Source organism: Pholcus phalangioides, unplaced genomic scaffold, assembly GCF_987345545.1.
Source record: "Pholcus phalangioides strain wild (caught in Gottingen) unplaced genomic scaffold, Ppha-v1.0 ptg000022l_1, whole genome shotgun sequence".
NCBI classification, from domain to species: Eukaryota; Metazoa; Arthropoda; class Arachnida; order Araneae; family Pholcidae; genus Pholcus; species Pholcus phalangioides.
In genome coordinates, this window is record NW_028301615.1 from 2,053,107 (window position 1) to 2,071,107 (window position 18,001).

Here is an 18,001-nt window from a genome sequence, read left to right on the forward strand (position 1 = left end):
TTACGTATAATCACCGAGCATTTTGGTGAGTTTGATAAATTTCCCCAAATTAATCACTTTTACAGGGGATTATGTACAATACCCAAGCGTCGTTTGTAAATTTAATAAATACTAAAAAAATTATCACATCACTTTTACTGACGATTATGCATAATACCCATTCATCGCGTCGTTGGTAAACATGCTAAATCGTACTATATGATGTACTATACGTGATAATTAATACATGTATTGTGTCATTATATCAGGGTACGATAGTAAAGTTAGTTATCATTATATCAAGGTCCGACTGCATTCATCACACATACTTTTTCAAAGAATTACATTGATAAAAGTAAAATGAAAAATAACGCTTGGGAAGGCTTGTAGAGATGTCTGAATTCCATGGTAGTCATAAGCGTAATGTCTTGAAATCCCTGATTCCTGATTCAACTACGTTACTGTCCATAGTTCGTTATTGTGCCGGAATTTTCGTACTCGCGGAGCACCATTAAAATAACTGAAAACCGAAACATTACCGCTCTGTTGAAGCTTTTTCTGGTCAATCTTGCAATGTCTGACTGAGATGAAAGTCTGAAAATGATATCACTCCCCACTATCCATACGAATGTTTCAACAGCTGACTGATGCGAAGATGAATTCTAGAAAAAAAAAATTCAACTGCATCTGCAGGTTGCAACAGCGCAAACCATCCCAAGACAGTCTCTCTGGGCGGTCAGCGATCATGTCTGTCTGTTTGTATCTGCAGGGAATCGAACCCACATCCTCGCGTATGACGATTCATATTCACAGATAGGTTTACATATTACATATTATTGATACTTTTGCCATCTGGTGGCAAAAGTATCAGTATATGTGAGCTATCAGCTGAATTACGTCTGACTGTTCATATGCGGTCCCGTTCTTCAAGCAAAGAAGTTCGTTGCTTCTGTAGCGTCTAAGTACTTGAGCGGCACACGAGAGTATGTGGGTTCGATTCCCCGTAGAGGTAGTTGAAGTTTCTTTTCTGGATTCATCTTCGCATCAGCTATCTGTTAAAACCTTCGTCATATATAAAATCTCTGACATGGAAATAGCCTGACATTTCCAAAGGATAAACCAGGGGGTCCACAACGCGTGAGCCGAGGCCATATTTGTCTCTCCAAACTTTTTTGTGGTGGCCTAGTTAACGCAACCAATGATGTGTATAGGTGACGTTAGCGAAATTTATTTATTTAGCGGCGCAGTGGTAAGATGCTCGTCTTCCGTTATGAAGGTTGCCGTCAGGGTCCACGAGTTCGAATCCAGACAAGAACATAAGAAACAAGTGATGTTTTTGATTAATACCACTTTACCTACCGGGGCGACCGCCGATACACGACGCCATCATTTCCCACCCATCTCCACTGGTTAGAAATTGCCGTATGGCGACAAGAGTTGGTGTGCGATAAAATAGTTATTGTTTATACCAGCGGTTCTCAACCGGTGCTCCGTGGAGACCTTGGGGCTCCGTGTGCACTTCCCAGGGGCTCCGCGGCCATTCCAGAATAATAAAGTAAATCAATAAATTTGATAAACAAACAAAAAAGTGGCCTAAAGGGTACTGCCATATAAATAATATACTAAAAATGGTTCCTCGAATTGAACAGGGCTCCGCCATAGAAATTATACACTGAAAAGGGCTCCGTCCGAAATGGTTGAGAACCACTGGTTTATACTATTTATCTGACACTTCAATATACTAAAATAAAACGAAAAAATTTGAATTTTTTTAATTTTTCTATTAGTATTCTCATCTTCTTAATTGTCGAGAGACGTCGCCATTTTCTTTAGCGATTTCCATTTCCGAAACATAAAAAGAAAATGAATAAATAGCATTTATTCTTCGGAGAAACATAAAATCTGAATATACGATAACTTTCTTTTTATTTTCCTCAGGTGTCTTTTACGATCACCATTTCGGTTTTTTTTTTCCCTTTCATTCAACATTGTGAATTTCTACATTCATTTTTGTATGCAACAAAAAAAGGAACTTGGGTTGAAGATGTCAGGAGCGATTAAGGGGGAGGAGAGGATAAAACAAAATAAAAAAAAAGGATTTTCCTTTCCAGTTTTATCCTGTTTCTGTCAAGACTGTGTTTCCAGTGATTTGAATAAATGTACGCTGCACTGTAAGCCGTCGTTGTATATGTATACGGCATTATTTGTGCTTTTATTCCACTCAGTATTTGTGTATTTTTAATATTCTGTACACAAGTTCGAAGCGTCGAGAAACTTCAAGTCTTGTTTACTTTGAATTATTTTGGCGGAGAGACTACTCTCATGAGAGTTACTCTCTAAACACAAAATACCCTGCTTGTATAAATTGCCGTCGTATTATATACACACCAACGAATCACGACATTTTATCAAAGAAATTTATAGTGGGACGCACAGGTAAATTTTTTCCGAGTGTGAACGAATAAATTCAAAAATAAATAAAACATCTTGTATGACGAATGTTGTGATGAATATCGCAATCCGGTGGATCTGAGCTGTTTCGTGGAAGTTCTCCACGACTCATGTTTTTCATAATGGATCATTGTCGTTTCAATTTACATAAGGTGTTCGAGAAGTCCTGAACACATTTTAAAAATTGATAACAGATCAACCAATTGACATAAAAAGGTGATGTTTGCACTAAAATACTTTTCCATGTCCTGCAGTTATTTTTCTGATAAATAGAAAAAAAAATCAAATTTCCCTTACAGGTGGTTGTAAAACGAAAAGCTCGACATAACGCATAAAATCCATTACAAACAGTATGTAATTTATGTTTATGATAATTTGCATTGTGTAAAACTATCACATTTCAATATGAGCGCTCTTTTTAGCTCGGGCTACATCTTGACAGGGTAGGCCAGTCAAGTTGAAATGCAGTAGTTTTATGTCACGGGAATCGTCACAAACATTAATTATGCTGCATCCATAGGCCCCGGAACCTAGGGGCTGAGACCATTTGAGCCCCTCGTTAGTGCTATTCAAAGGACGCAAGACAAAGGTAGAGGATCGGCCTTTGGTGGGATATAACAAGTTGGGGGAGGGAGATACATGGAATTTCTTCCGGAAGAAGTTTGAGATAAAGCCCACGCCGCTCAATGTGATCACATCGGGACTCGAGATTTCTGACAACAATAACTAAATGATAACTGTATCCGAAAAAAATCTCGTTTGCAAGTACGGTGACCCTACATCCCGTTTGGTCAAATGGGACGTACGGAAAAAATGGTATTGCCAAAATGGGGAGGACAACTCTGTTGTTCTTACTCACATAATTGTTTGCAAAATGCTCAGTCGTTCGTTTTTTTTGTATTTCTTAAATTCTAAAACAGGACTTTTTCCCCTTCAAGCTGAAATACTGCATTTTTTTTTTCTTATAAAAAATGCTCTATAAAATATGAATTTATGCTCTTAAAAAGCTGAAAATATGCCCCTTTTCTCATTCCTGTTTCAAATAACATTACTTTTAGCAAAATATTATGATAATGAGAAGTGTTGATGCTGTCTAAACTATTCTGAACCATTACTTATTTTTGTATGAACAGAAATTCTTCGTTTTAATAACTTATCTCATCGAGCCAAAATTTCCCTCAAAAACTTCCCTTTTGAGCAAGTTTTTCCCTATTGATTCAGAATTAATATGCTACTATCTATTGGCAAAAATACCTAGCCAAGTAGTGGATTCGGCTTTAGAAAAGCACAAAATTAAAAATAAATACATAAATAATTATTTTTATTTTTGATAAAACTCTGAAAATTTCCCACAAGCGCTAAAAAATCCCCCCCCCCTCATTCACCGATTTTAGCCAATTCCACGAGTTACCATCACCGATTCAGATGAGTAATCTATTTACAGCCACACACCAGTGTCGTTGAAGCGCTGGTATTTTTATGCTCTAACAATTCAATGTCATTGCTGATTCGTTGAAAAACCTGAATTTCAGGATTTTTTTACCAATACGCAACAGCGTTCCATTTTTCTCTCTCTCTTTTAGTGCATAAAATTCCTAGCCCTGAGAGCTCTCGTCAGAGAGGCGGGAATCGCAAAAAACCATTCTGAAGCGAGATTGGAATAGCGGGGGGAAAAAAACTTACTTTTTATCGAAAATCACGAAATATGCAAAATATACCTTAAGTTGTGAAAATATGCTCTATCACGTAAAAATAGCGAAATATGCGAACACATTAAAAAATATATATATGCAAAGACACAGAAATCCGAGCCCTAGCAATGAGTAATGAATCTTGCGAGAAAATCTTTCGTGATCCGATCTCTCTCGTATATTTTTTTGCCTTCTCATTTTTCCTAATTTCTTCGTCTTTATTTTGACGTTCAGACTTTGGTCATCACGGGGGAAAAAAAGAAGAAACGATAGTTTTCAACAAAAGCTGAATTCAATTCAAAACTGCAACAGGAATAAAATACGCATTTTGAAAGATGATAAAGACGAGGTTTAAGAGGAGATTCTAAAAATAGATTCCGTCTTGACTCGAGGAAATTCTGTGGGATTTCCGGGTTTGATGCACGCCAAAGTGGCTGGACGTCTGCCAGAACTTACATTCGATGCTGCAATCGGAGTGGGAGTCCGAAACTACTATTCATATAATATTTTCCTTTTTTTTGCAGTCACATTTGCATAATTATATTTGAAAATCTGTTGTGATTCAAATTTTGCACTTGAGGACAAGAATGCTTTGAGGTCACCGATTTTGCATCAAGAGACGTGAGAAAATACTAAATTTAAGTCCAGTATTTCTCAACCTTTGGAAGCCCGCGGTGATTTGTTTTATGTGAGTGGAATGCCTCGGTCATACGCACGCCTAAATAGGGTATAAATGGGTAAAAATGAATCAATCAGCTATTCACGGCCAGGTTAGACTAGAGAAACTGGAGAAACCGCGAGACACCCAAGCTCTGTCGCAAGAAGCAATGTAAGCACTTCGCCCCCCCCCGGGGGGGGGAACAGGCATCTCCGGTAAAACCAAAATTTATTGATACGTCAAAGATTACATATAGTGCAAGGAAATCAAAAATTATGTAAATCGAAGAATCAAATTAATCAAGTTAAAGTAAAGTGCAACGGGCACGGATAATAAATAATCATGGAAAGTTGTATAAAAATCGTATCGCAAAAGGCGCAATCAGAAATTTCATTGATCAAGGATTGTATCAAATGACAAGAAGGGCAAGCATCTCATTGCGCTCGGGCAGTTCAATACAGTCAGTCTAATTTCTCCGAGACGTCATTAATTATGTTTGGGATTCATCTTGCTTCTCGCTCGCAAACAGTGCCACCAGCGCACTGTCAGGGTGAAGACGCAGCGATCTCCTTAACGGCGCTGGTACCAGAGTTGCAGGAGATGGAGGAGATCTTCTTGGGATGTTCCTCAAGGAATTTCACCATTTTTCTTATCTTTTCCTTTGATTCCTCTCGACGTAGTATGCCAAGCATCCATGGTCTGTGTAGATGGTCTTCTGTTCGCCGGCTGCCCGGCGAACAGAAGTGAAAGGGCATCGTTTCAAATTTTGCACTTGAGGACAAGAATGCTTTGAGGTCACTATATGGACTGCATATAATATCACTTTGAGGACTGCACTATATGGGATCTGGTAATATGATTTTTTCATATGTAAGCTGTTGTTTCCAGCTTTATCGATTTATCGTGCAGGTTCGTTGGATCGTCCGGTATTTCACCATATAATTTGACTCCCGGGAGGGATGATAATACACCATTTGAATCCGTGCCTAGCCAGGATTCCAGATATTGATCTGATTTATTCAAATTTCATTCATAATAAAAAAAAATAAAAGTATCTCAATCTTGGATGGGGTAGAGGGGGTCCTGGCCTATACAGGGGGGTCACAAGAAAAAATGTTATCCATAGGGGGGCCATGAGCTGAAAAAGGTTAAGAAACACTGCTCTAGTGTAGTCTGCTGCAAACTTTTTACAATTTCGGACCGATGAAAAAAGTCAGGGACAGGCGGAAGATGAAGAAATTATTTGCGCACCCGCTATAAAAATAAATAAACGATAGAAATAATTTACAGACCGACGAAAAATAAATGTGAGAAATAACGCGTGGACTGGCAAAAATAATAATAATAATAATAAACGAGTGAGAGGAATGAAGTTTGCGGAAAGGCAAAAAATAAATAAATGGGGAAATTATTTACGGATTGACAAAAATAACTGTGCAATAATAATAAATATTGGTCAATATAGAGAAAGTATAATAATACGAAGTTTAAACCCCTCAACTGCCACGGGATACGCCCTAGGGAGTCTGTGTGTTAACTGCCACAATCACTCTTTGTGATCGAAAAAGAATGACACTGGGGAGCGGATCGTGTAAGATTTCGTCGGCAGTTCAAGGGCTTAATTAAAGCTAGAAATATGTACCGTATTTTAACGTGGAAAATAAACCTCTTTTTGTAAAAATTTGGTCCCAAAAAAAAGAAGGGGGTTCCTTATGCATGGATAGTATTCTGGATAGTATCTTCTGTATATATAAAACTTATTTTCTGTCTGTGTGTGTATGCTCTCTATACAAATCTACAATTTTAGATCGATCGTCGCCAAATTTTGCATATACACCAAATGAGACCCGACTTGAACGATAGGCTACTTTAAAATTTCGTCAGAGCAAGGCAAATGCCCCGAATGGCCAAAAAAACTGTCGGGCAACAATGCAATTGCACGGTTCCGTTCGGCATATATACGCTCTAGCGAAGGAAAATCTCTATCTCCTCTGTAGCTTAGTGGTCAGAGCATTCGTCCGGCTATCGAGGGACCCGGGTTCGACTCCCGGTAGAGGCAGAGATGAGTTTTTTCCTTCCTTAAAAAATGAACATCTCAAGTAATAAATATCTTCACAACATCCAGTCTTCTGTATATCTTGTATTACAATGGTTTGTCATTTCTTTAATTCTGCCAGTATATATATTTACAATAGTTTATGCCTTTATAATGGTTTGCAGGTCTGGTCTTGGTCTGTCTGTTGAAGCAGAAACAGACAGATGGATAACTTGAGCCTCATTGATAAAAACCCGCGCAGCTCCGGGTATTATAGCTAGTTAAATATATATCTTATCAACTTGTTACAAATTTGATACACCTGAGAACACACCTCGTACTGTTGGCATAACTTTTGCGCCCGAGTGGTGCAGTGGTGAGATGATCGTCTTCGACCATGATGAAGGTTACCATCAGGGTCCATGGATTCGATCCGTGGGGAAGAACATCGAAAACAATAGTTCTTTACCCGCCGAGCCTGGTATAGATGGTTCCTTCGATTCTCAACCAACTCCACTGGTTGGAAATTGCCGTATGGCGATATGACCGGAGTTGGTGTGCGGTTAAGTAAGTAGTCAACAACGAACAATCCAAAAAAATACTGATTTATCTTCGGGGGAATTAGCCTGTTAAATTTATGCCAAATTATACCCCCCCCACCCAAACTTCAAAATAAACTTACATGTATCTGAGTTCTTTGAAATAATTAATTCTCAATACATTGTTCATTTGAATAAATTAACGGGATATTTCAATTTCCAAAGCGTATGAATTAGTATGGATAGGAGATATTATTATTATTTAGTAGAAATCTTTTTTTTTTTCCGCCTTGCCTATTTATCTCTCAAAAGAAGGAAATAAATATAACGCAGTAATTATTCTCTCTGGCTATTCGAAGGAATTCCATGATGGAGCGAGCCAGGGCCGCTTGCGCTTCACCGCACTCTAATTAACTGTCAGATTTCGTTAACTGCTTCATTTTTGGCTTGTTATAAATATTGTTCATTGTTAATCGACTAATTACTAGCTCTTCTCACAGAAGTTTAACATTGTGTGCTCGCATTTTATGCTAATTATATCCACTTTAATTTAAGCGTATATTTCTATTTCTTACTCCGCCATTCAAAACTTGTTAATCTCTCATCGAAGTAACTACATAACGGGGAAATATTTATAGAATTTTTTATTGTTTTGGCTTTTATTAAGTTATAAAAATTTACGGATGATCTCGGAAAGTTTTCGCTGAAATCTGAATATGTTATGAATAATTTTAGGGTATCGCGTATGGTCTCAGAGAAAGAGTATTTGATTGATCATTAATCATTTTTTGTCGCACAACGAACATTTTCTGCACACGAGGGCTAATTAGACCGGGACCTACAATTTATTGCCCATTCCGAACGGCAGGCTTGTTTTTTATACTCATCGAGAGGTTGGTGCGCTAACCCCTCTTAACAATTTTATTCGGGGACTCCTTGCGGTAGAAAAGTATTTGATAATAAAAAAAATACAGTGAAACTTGGTTATAAAGACCTTGATTTTAACGACAGCATTGCTATAATATAAATATTCGGAGTGCCGTTGTTGATTCCAATCGAGAATAATGCTAATAAATCTTACTTATAACGTCGATGAAAACGTGAAGACCTCGGATATAACGACACGTTTTTCATCACTTTGATTCCGTTTTTCAAGAAATTCCAAAAATATTCTCGAAGAAATTACCAGTTTTTTTCGACGAAGCTTGCTTTTATATAAATACCAACATATAAGTATGAAGATAATTTGCAAAACTTATCATATTCTCATGATATAATTTATTACAAATACAAAAATTCTCGCATATTTTGTCATGTAGAACTCAGTTTGCCATAAAATAATTTTATTTATTCAAATAATTAATAATTATAATTTTCGTTTTTCAAATAATTAATAATTATAATTTTATTTTTTCAAATAATTAATAATTAATAATTTTATTTTTTTCAAATAATAAATAAATAATAATTTTATTTTTTTCAAATAATTAATAATTAACAATTTTATTTTTTCAAATAATTAATAAATAATAATTTTATTTATTCAAATAATTAATAATTAATAATTTATTTAAATAATTTGAATTTATTTCACAAACAAGATGTTTTACAAACAAATCATTCTGTACAAATTAATTGAGACATTTTACGAAGAAATTATAGGTACAAATATTCTTTGATGAAGTGGAATGATTCGTCTCATGCAGACTCAACTGTATAATTCAGCATAAATCTTATAGTAGTATATATTTAGTGAAATAAATTATTTTCGACACCTTTCTAATTATCCACATTTTTATTCAATGTAATAATACCAGCAAAATTGCATCATTCTTCCATAAAAGCACCTAAAAAAAAAGCTGTATTCATTCTGTAAATAAAATTCTTGAATAAAAACCGTAAATAATTATTAAAAGTGTTTCTAAAATAAATTAAACGTAATTTATTTATTTATTAACGAAAAAAAAAACCACTCTTCGTGGTAACTATTAAGCAAAATGCGTTTCCCTAGAAATATAAGAAATTTCATAAGTAAACCTATTATTTTTTTTCTTCTCTCATAATCCCTTACCACCTCCCTCTGTGAACGCTCGAAAGAAATGTTAAAAGAAAATGACAGACCATTTTTTGAGTTAGTCCTGGTGGGCATTTGTTCAACCATGAATCAAGATGGAAGGTGGAGTTGACATCTCTCTTCTTCTTCGTCTTCTTTATATTTTTCTTCTTCGCTCTATGTTTTCGGTGTAGAAAAGATTAGAGCTGAAAGAATGTGAATGGGAAATTGTCGCTGGTGCGATTTGCTGCTCACGTCTCTGGAAATAGCCTTTTTTTACATTTATTTCCCTTCGACAAAACATCAAAAAAAAAAAATTTCAACCGTGAAAAGCCATTATGAAAAGCATTGGTTTTGTTCTCTTTTTTTTTCACCATTTTTATTTCTGTATATATTTTTTTTCTATTTTTCTTTCTGGAATTCTCCTAAACTCCCTGCTGCTCTTTACACACTGTCGAAAACCATTTTTTGTTATTATTACTGGGAAAAGAATGAAAAGCAAAAAAATTCCATCATCAGTACTTACATTGAAATGCCTTACAATTATTCGGATTGCTGCAATTCAAGTCGAGCATCATGATTTGTAATTTTGCATGTATGTTTTTTTAGACCACCCCCCCCTTCCTTCTTTTTTTGGGTTTGTTCTCGACACATGCGCTCCAAAGGATTGTATTTATACTTAACAGTATATACAAACAGTTTTTTTCCCCCCCCCTGAAAGAAAAAGGAGCTATCTCTAAGTTGTGATTTGTAGTAAGTGGTTCGTTCCATTTATTGTTATTGCTTGAAAAGTAGTTTCGGTTTCTTTTTTGTTACTTAAAATTTTTTCCCCCTCATCGATTTTAAACTTTCAAAGAAATTTAATGCATGAACATTAAGTTTTTTCCCCCCAGTTTAGGAGCATTAGGCGTGAAATATGTGAAGTCTTCGCAATAAATTATGTAGATAAGTGTTTGGGTTCGCGCATCGTGATCTGATTGGTTCTGAAAAAGAAAAAAAAATCGGTTCTATATTGTCACTGTATAATTTTCCTCACATGCATGGAATGCACAAAGTGTAAAAAACAGATAAGAAAGAACTCTTGATTCGATACTGTTTCACTATTCTAATATATATATATTTTTTTTTTTTTCCTTTTCATGCGTAAAGATATAAGCGGATTTATGGAAGTATGGATAATATCCATTAGATATAAATTATTTGCTTTTATTGCAGAATCTGAATTTGAATTCGCGTTGCTTTTTCTTGTCTCCTTCAATATCAAATTTATGCTTACAATACAAGAACGTGTTCTTTTTTTAAATTCACTAATTTTTTATATGAAAAGCTTACAGACTGCAGCATTAAGCAGAAAATTTAAATGCAGTAGACAGCGCTTATTAGAATCACGGATAATGTTATCATTCAGGTATTATTATACCTTTTTTTTATCCAAAACGGACCAATATTATTACATAGGGGAAATTTGTTTATAGTTATCAGGACTTCGGTTTATGTTATCTTTTTTTCGTTGAAAGTTTCTTTTCTTTTTTGCATATTGTAAAGCAAAGGTTGAGCCAGACTCATTTTTTCCCGATACGTTATCGTTATGAACCCACAAGACTATGCAGGATATCAGAAGGCATATTGACGATATAGATATCATATTGACGAAAATTTTCGTGCTCAGTTTATAATGCACTAATCGGGCCGTAATAGCCGCTATGACCCATGTATGCGTAGCGCTTCATTTACAATTTTTTTACTACAGTGAATACATGTGTAAAGTAAGAAAAATCCCTTTCATGGTCAGTTTCTTTCAATTGACCATATTCGTAGTTATTCGGCCGGAAGACTTTCTCAAGAGAATCTATGGAATGTACATATAAAATCAGAATATATAATATATATACATTATATATTCATTAAATTAATCGGAATTGGGGGCAACTTGCAGAATCGAATAGAATCGTGGTTAAGAGATAGGTCACAACGAGTTATGGTGAACGGGGAATTCTCTCGTAGGACAGACGTCACAAGTGGAGTTCCTCTAGGAAGTGTCCTTGGCCCCATACTTTTTTCACTTTTTATCGATAAACTTGATCAGGGTATCGATGGGATTGCTAGCAAATTCGCAGATGACGTGAAGCTAATGCTGGTAGCTGGGAATCGATGGGAGTTGCTCCAGACCAACTTAAACGGTATTGGAGCGTAGGCAAAGAATGAAGCATGACGTTCAGCGTTGACAAGTGCATGGTCGCTCATTTTGGTTCTAACAACCCACGGTTCTCTTACGAGTTGAATGATGTCACTATCCCGGATGCAACTAGGATCACCGATTTGGGAATTCTCACTGGCGAGCGGCTTAAGTTTTCTGAACATTGTTCAGCGGTAGTAAAAAAACGCGAATATAATGCTGAGTTTTATTTTCAAAAAGGTGTCTTCGCGTTCTCCTAAAGTCACTCTTCCGATTCTCCGAGGGTTACTTCGCCCTGGACTGGAGTATGCTGTAATGTTTAGGAGACCATACTCCTCGAAGTGTTCAAAATTTTCTACGGTATGGATAGGATAGACCATGATTTATTAATTCACCGTCAGTCAACTGCTTTTACAAGGGGACACCAGCATCGATTGGTGAGGGACAATTCTAGGTTATGGTGTCGCAGAGAATTTTTCTGTAATAGGGTTGTTAATAATGGAATAGCTTACCTCCGGAGGTAGTAAATTCTAACACAATTGACTCGTTTCAAAAGAAAAACTATAAATATGTTGGGGTAAACCGAGAAGCTATCCATACTTAGAGTAAGACAACCATAAATACATTTTATGAGCCTGGTATAATATTTTATCATGTATATATACGTTGTTTATAATTTTTTTGATTGCATTTTTAATTGGGTTGCTGTATTTTAGTAATATATGACATCCATATTTGTTATGGACATCTCTTTCTCAGCTACCCCGTTGGGCATTTTGCCTGTTGTGGCCTTTTATTTGTATGTGTATTTGTATGAAAGTATCGTAATTCATGACACACATTAGACAGTTCCATTTTAATTCCTCACGAGTTCTAAATGAAAAAAAAAAAGATTTCAGCTTCAAAGGGGGGGGGGGAATACTGTTTTAGAACAAAAACAAAAAAAAATTCACGATTAAAACGCGTATGTTGGAAAGAAAAACGAAGTTCCCAATTTCCATACGTACCGTTCAACCAAACGGAATACATGGTCTACGTACTTACAACCGAGATACTTTCGGATATAGTTATCTCTATCTATCAATCAGTTATTGTTACCAGAAATCCCGAATCACAATGTGATCGCATTAAGCGGCATGTACTGTATACACTGTATATAAATAAATAAATAACGTGATCCTCACGTATTCCCAAGAGATGTGCGTGATGGGAATGTGGATGGATGTCCGGGGAATTTGTAAGTGTTATTATACACATCCCCGCCCGAAACGGGATTCGAATCCAGACCTGCACAGTCAGAGGTTAGCTCCCTAACTGCCAAACAGCAAAAAATCTAAGAAATAAATTCGCGAATATCTTCCGAAATTATTTTTAGAATTCAATAACATATAATACGTATTTTAAAATTCAGAGTAAATAAGAATTTAATGTCCTTATGAGATTAGTGTTCGCGACATTATTTTATTACCAATGGAATGCATTCTCTTCGATTTATTCTTATCATTGTACAAATAAAAGAAATCGAAACGAGGATAAATATTCGAAAATAAATCCAAGATACTGTGAGATTTCTCCCAAAGCGATGCGAAAACCCAATTCCAGTTTTCTTTTTGAAATATTTGAACTTCTGAATTTTTCAAAAAAACAAAAAAAACGTTCTCTCTTCTACTTGTTTGTTATTTCGTGAAATCAACAGTATAGAATAAGTGTAGTTGATGTAAGCCGAACATGAAGATCTATGTGAATATTTGTAGATAACTATAGACTTGTGTTGTGTTTGCATGTATTGAATACAAGTTCTTTCTTTGTATGTCTCTTCTGGATTGTACAGAGTGTGTATGTGCCTTTCAAAACTATCGCTTCTCTCTTTCCCCCTCTCTCATTCAGAATATTCTTTATTTTCTATCTTATACATGCACAATTGGTTTCTATAGAAGTTTTCTCATCTTATGAATAAGGAAGTTGAAATCCCGATTCTAAAGGCGTTTTTATGGAAGTGAAAATGTATTCCAAGTAATAATGATACGACGGGAGAACTCTATGTACTTTCTTTTGCTATTTCTTTACAAGATTTACGATGTAACGTCCTTTTTATTTTCACCATTGTTTTTCCGTGCACTTTATAAAGGATTTGATATTTAAGAACGCCGCTGTGGAGAAAAGAACTAGATTATTTCTTAAATTAATGACATGTATCATTATTTTCAGCTCATTATTATCTGCTAGAAAAAAAAGTATTAATTTCATTTCAATTGCACATTTTATTTCTGTATGAACGACCATTTGTAATTTATCTATAATTGATTCTGTATAATGACTGTATAATCGAAGTAAATACGTTTTATTTCAATTATACAGTTGAAGCCGCTTATTAGAATCACTAATAATATTATAATTTGGGTATTTTAATCATTATTGTGCAAATAACAGAACGGACTAACACCATATATGGGGAAAAATTCGTTTTTGATTATGGAATTTCGGATAATGTTAGATTTTTTTTTCCATCGAGTATTTTTTGTGCATTCTGAAGCTAAGTAAACTCATATTTTTTCTTGCTAATTATCGTTATCGGGCCACAAGAGTATGTAAAAGGATAGACGGTGTTCTCCCCGCCCGCTCTTATTCACAAACATGTCTGTATTTAATCACTCCTCAGTATTCGCTGCTGTTCATGTACGAGTGAAGCTGCTTTTGTAATGGCCTTCCTACAGTGAAGACAAATGTACAACGAAAATAAAAGCCCTTTTCTTTAGTTCTACATCAGTTTCTTTCAGTTGGCCAGATTCAAATTTCTTTTTCCGAGGAAATTTCTCGAGGGATCTATGAAACGTATTGTGTACATTAAAAAAAAAACCCGTAATTCGTGATATACAGTGGGATCTCGATATAACGATACTCTGCGGACCAAGAAAAAGTATCGTTGTGGAGGGATTATAGTTATATCGAGAGGCAAGCAAGACTTAAAAAACTATCGTTGTATCGAGTATCGTTGCAGCTAGGTTTTGCTGTACATTAAACAGTTCCATTCTAACGCCTCCGACGATTGAACATTTTGCAACCAATTATTTATAAATGAAAACAGAGTTGTCCCGTTTTACAAATATTTATTTACCATGCGTCCCATTCAACCAAACGGGATGTGTGGTAACTGTACTTGCAAACGAAACTCGTTTCGGAGATAGTTATCATTCGGACATTGTTATCAGAAACCACTAGTTTCACTATGATCATATTAACTGGCGTGAAATTTAGAATGTTATACATATTCACGAAGGCAGCCAGCTTATCCCTAGCTATGCAGTGCGTCAGTTGATAACTTAATTATTTTTTGTCGCACCACGGCCATTTGCTGCTCACGGGGGGGGAGGATAATTACACCCGGACCTACGAATTAATGTCGATTCCGAACGGAAGCGTTCGATATTTTATATTTTTTTATACCTACCGAGAGGTTGGGGCGCCTCTGTGTGTGGCTCCCTGCGGTAGCAATCTTTTCGTGTGGTCCTGTTGCACCTCCTCGTCAGGAAAGGCAGTGAAATTGCGTCTCTCTCTCTCTCTCTCTCTCTCTCTCTCTGAGCGGGAAAAATCTTTTTTTTTCAGTTTTATTTTGTTAAAAATAGATGGCAATCAAACTCAGACTTAAAAAAGGATCGAATGAAGTCTATATACAGTACAGAATAGAGTTATAGTAAAAAAAAATTAGAACACATATTCGCACGTCATCTTGAGATGGGGACAGTTTAAGGGTTATCCAACCTACCGGTAAAGCAGTGATTCTCAAGCTTTTGTCACCAACGGCTGTCTTGCATTAGTCAACGTTCATCGGCGGCTCTCCGGAGCAATCTAACAAAGAACCCTCCAAAGCAGCGAACGGGCTGCTTAATATCGCCAGCTCATCGCAACGCCCCTGGCAAAGGTTGGAGACGCTCCTAGGATCCGCGACTTACACTCTGAGAACCAGTTATAAATACTTGAAGAATGCCAAGTGCACACAATGAGCCAGTAGACTCACTGGCTCGGTCATCACCAGGGCCTATTCAGTCAATGCTCAATTAAAAGGGAAAAAAAATCTATGCTCACATAGATCAGTTCTTTCAAAACTGTGGGTTAAACGATATTTTGTTATGGTCGGCTGAGTTTTTCTACGGGGCCTTTCTTCAAAACTTCGAGACGTGAATGCACCATCCGATCTCCAAGTTGAAAAGTCTCTCCACAGACAGACTTTCAATTATATTCAATCATTAGTTGAATACCGTCAGTCATAGTATGAAAAATAGATGTTAGAACTAAAATTCACGCACACTTGATGCGCACTTGCAGTGTTGTGTACACTTGTACACTTCCGGCACAATTCATTCGGTAGTAAATTGCTCATGGCAATAGACTGAAGCTGCGCTCAGTTCGAAAGAAAGAAATTACTATGGAAGATAAATAGTGGTAGTAAAATTAAATTGAACTATGTAATAGGGCTGGTTTAAAACCATTTTGACCAAAGCAATTTGATCGCTGTGACATATTTCCGATTACCACGAACGTTAAAACGTTGGGAGTTCCTGATATATAGATGATTGTTGCGCGAGGGCGGGATGTTGTTGCCCTAAACAAGCTTGAAAAATGCCTAAAAATTCGAAAGAAAAATTGCCATCAAAATAACAAAATAAAGTTTTTGAGAAACCGGTTATGTTCGTGAAAGTTGAAAAAGTTTTGATAGCATCAAAATCGTATGTAAACTTTTTATTCTCAACGTTTAGATTTCATCAAAAATGACAATTTTTCTAATAAACTATTTCATGAATCGGTTATAGGAACACTGGCATTATGGCCTGCACAAGGGTGGGGCTGACAGGAGCCGGAGGAGATTCTTATCACTTTTTGTTTTTCACACTATAAATTCACTATTGAGATGTCCGTGATGAATCTCACCGGGAGCACAATAAAGATCGTAGTCTGGAAGCAATGACTGGCGTGCTGGGAGGGCGAGGGGGGGGGGTTGCAGTAAAAAGTGAAAAATGAATCCCGCGCTCAGAAAGTCCCGTGTATGCCTATGGTTAGGAAGCCACGAATCATGGGTTTTTTTACAAAAAATATTCAAGCATATGTTTTCAGAAGTTCTTATGCAATCAGTTACAGTTAATGCAATCAGTATTCATTTAAATTTTTCAATCATTGCCGAAAAATTTAAAAAGTGAAAAACATTTTGAAATTGTCAAAAAAAGCCCCAAAGCTCAAAAAATGCCCTAATAGTGAAAAAAGTAAAAAAAATCAAAAAGTAATATAAATATGGAAACCGAATTACTCTCATCCTCTTGTATAATCTGAATCATTGTAACGATTCTGAATGCACATGCGCGTCTTCAATTCTTGAGATGGCTCTACACTACTCGTGCTCGGGATTGTACTGGTTATACTATAGAAACTTTCATGTGGCGATTCGACGATTTATCGATAATGACGCTTCTTTTACACGATTATGATTTGTGATGTACAATTTCTGCTTATACAAGCAACGTGCTGCTGTACTTGTATATGTAACCGCGGCAGAAGGATTTGATCGCCGTTGGCGAAGTTTGAAATTTGATCTATTTGAAGCCTTGAAAACTTTTTGTGATTTTGCCGCCCGTTGGCGTGTATTTAAAAACTTTTTTTTTAAATTCCGTGTATGCCTTCGATATCTCACTCGATGTGAAGCGGGAGTGCCCAGTCCATTCCTGTATAATCAGGAACGCATCGATGATTAAGAATTGGTTCCCTTTCGATAATTTCGCTACAGTGTGTCGTGAGTCTAGTTAGTGATGGCTTTGTAGGACTACCAAGTGTACGCTTCTACCTGCTTAGAACTAGAACCATACACCAGAAACGGTGTTGCCACTGGAGACAGAGTGTTAAAATGAAGGGAGTGATGCCCTTCACGGGACGAATATAACTTCCGCTAAATCCTTTATCAAGATGTTTCATAAAAACATTTTCATTTATTTATGAACAAATACCTCGCTTTATAAATTAATAAATACCAATACTATCTCTTAGATATTATATAGGCCATATTAAATTAAGAATTCATTTTTCGCTGCGGGAGTGTGATGTTATCATGAATTGCAATTTAAAAATTTATGAAATAAGAGAAATTTTCTCACTTCTAAATGAAAAATATATTTACTTTTATATAATTGAAGAAAGAAAAAACACACACACACAATCGTGTAATTCTTAGAAATTCAATTTTCGGCCAAAATCATAATTAAATTAGAGTTTTCAGAGAAATTGAAAAAGGAATTAATCTCAGGACAGATAAAATAGACAAGCGCTTCACTATCCCAAACTCGAATATTTTTATGCTTAGTTTCTCTAAGGGAAATAATATATTTACAGGTTTTTGTGCATTCGTGTTTCTCCGCTTGTTTGTGTGCCGAGAAAAA

General features: G+C 36.0%; 1 protein-coding gene across 3 annotated transcripts in view; it reads left to right on the top strand.

The window, feature by feature from the left end:
* Positions 1–18,001, top strand: part of LOC149069322 (uncharacterized) — a 220,564-nt gene that overhangs the window by 116,173 nt on the left and 86,390 nt on the right. The gene's annotated exons all lie outside the window — the stretch shown is intronic.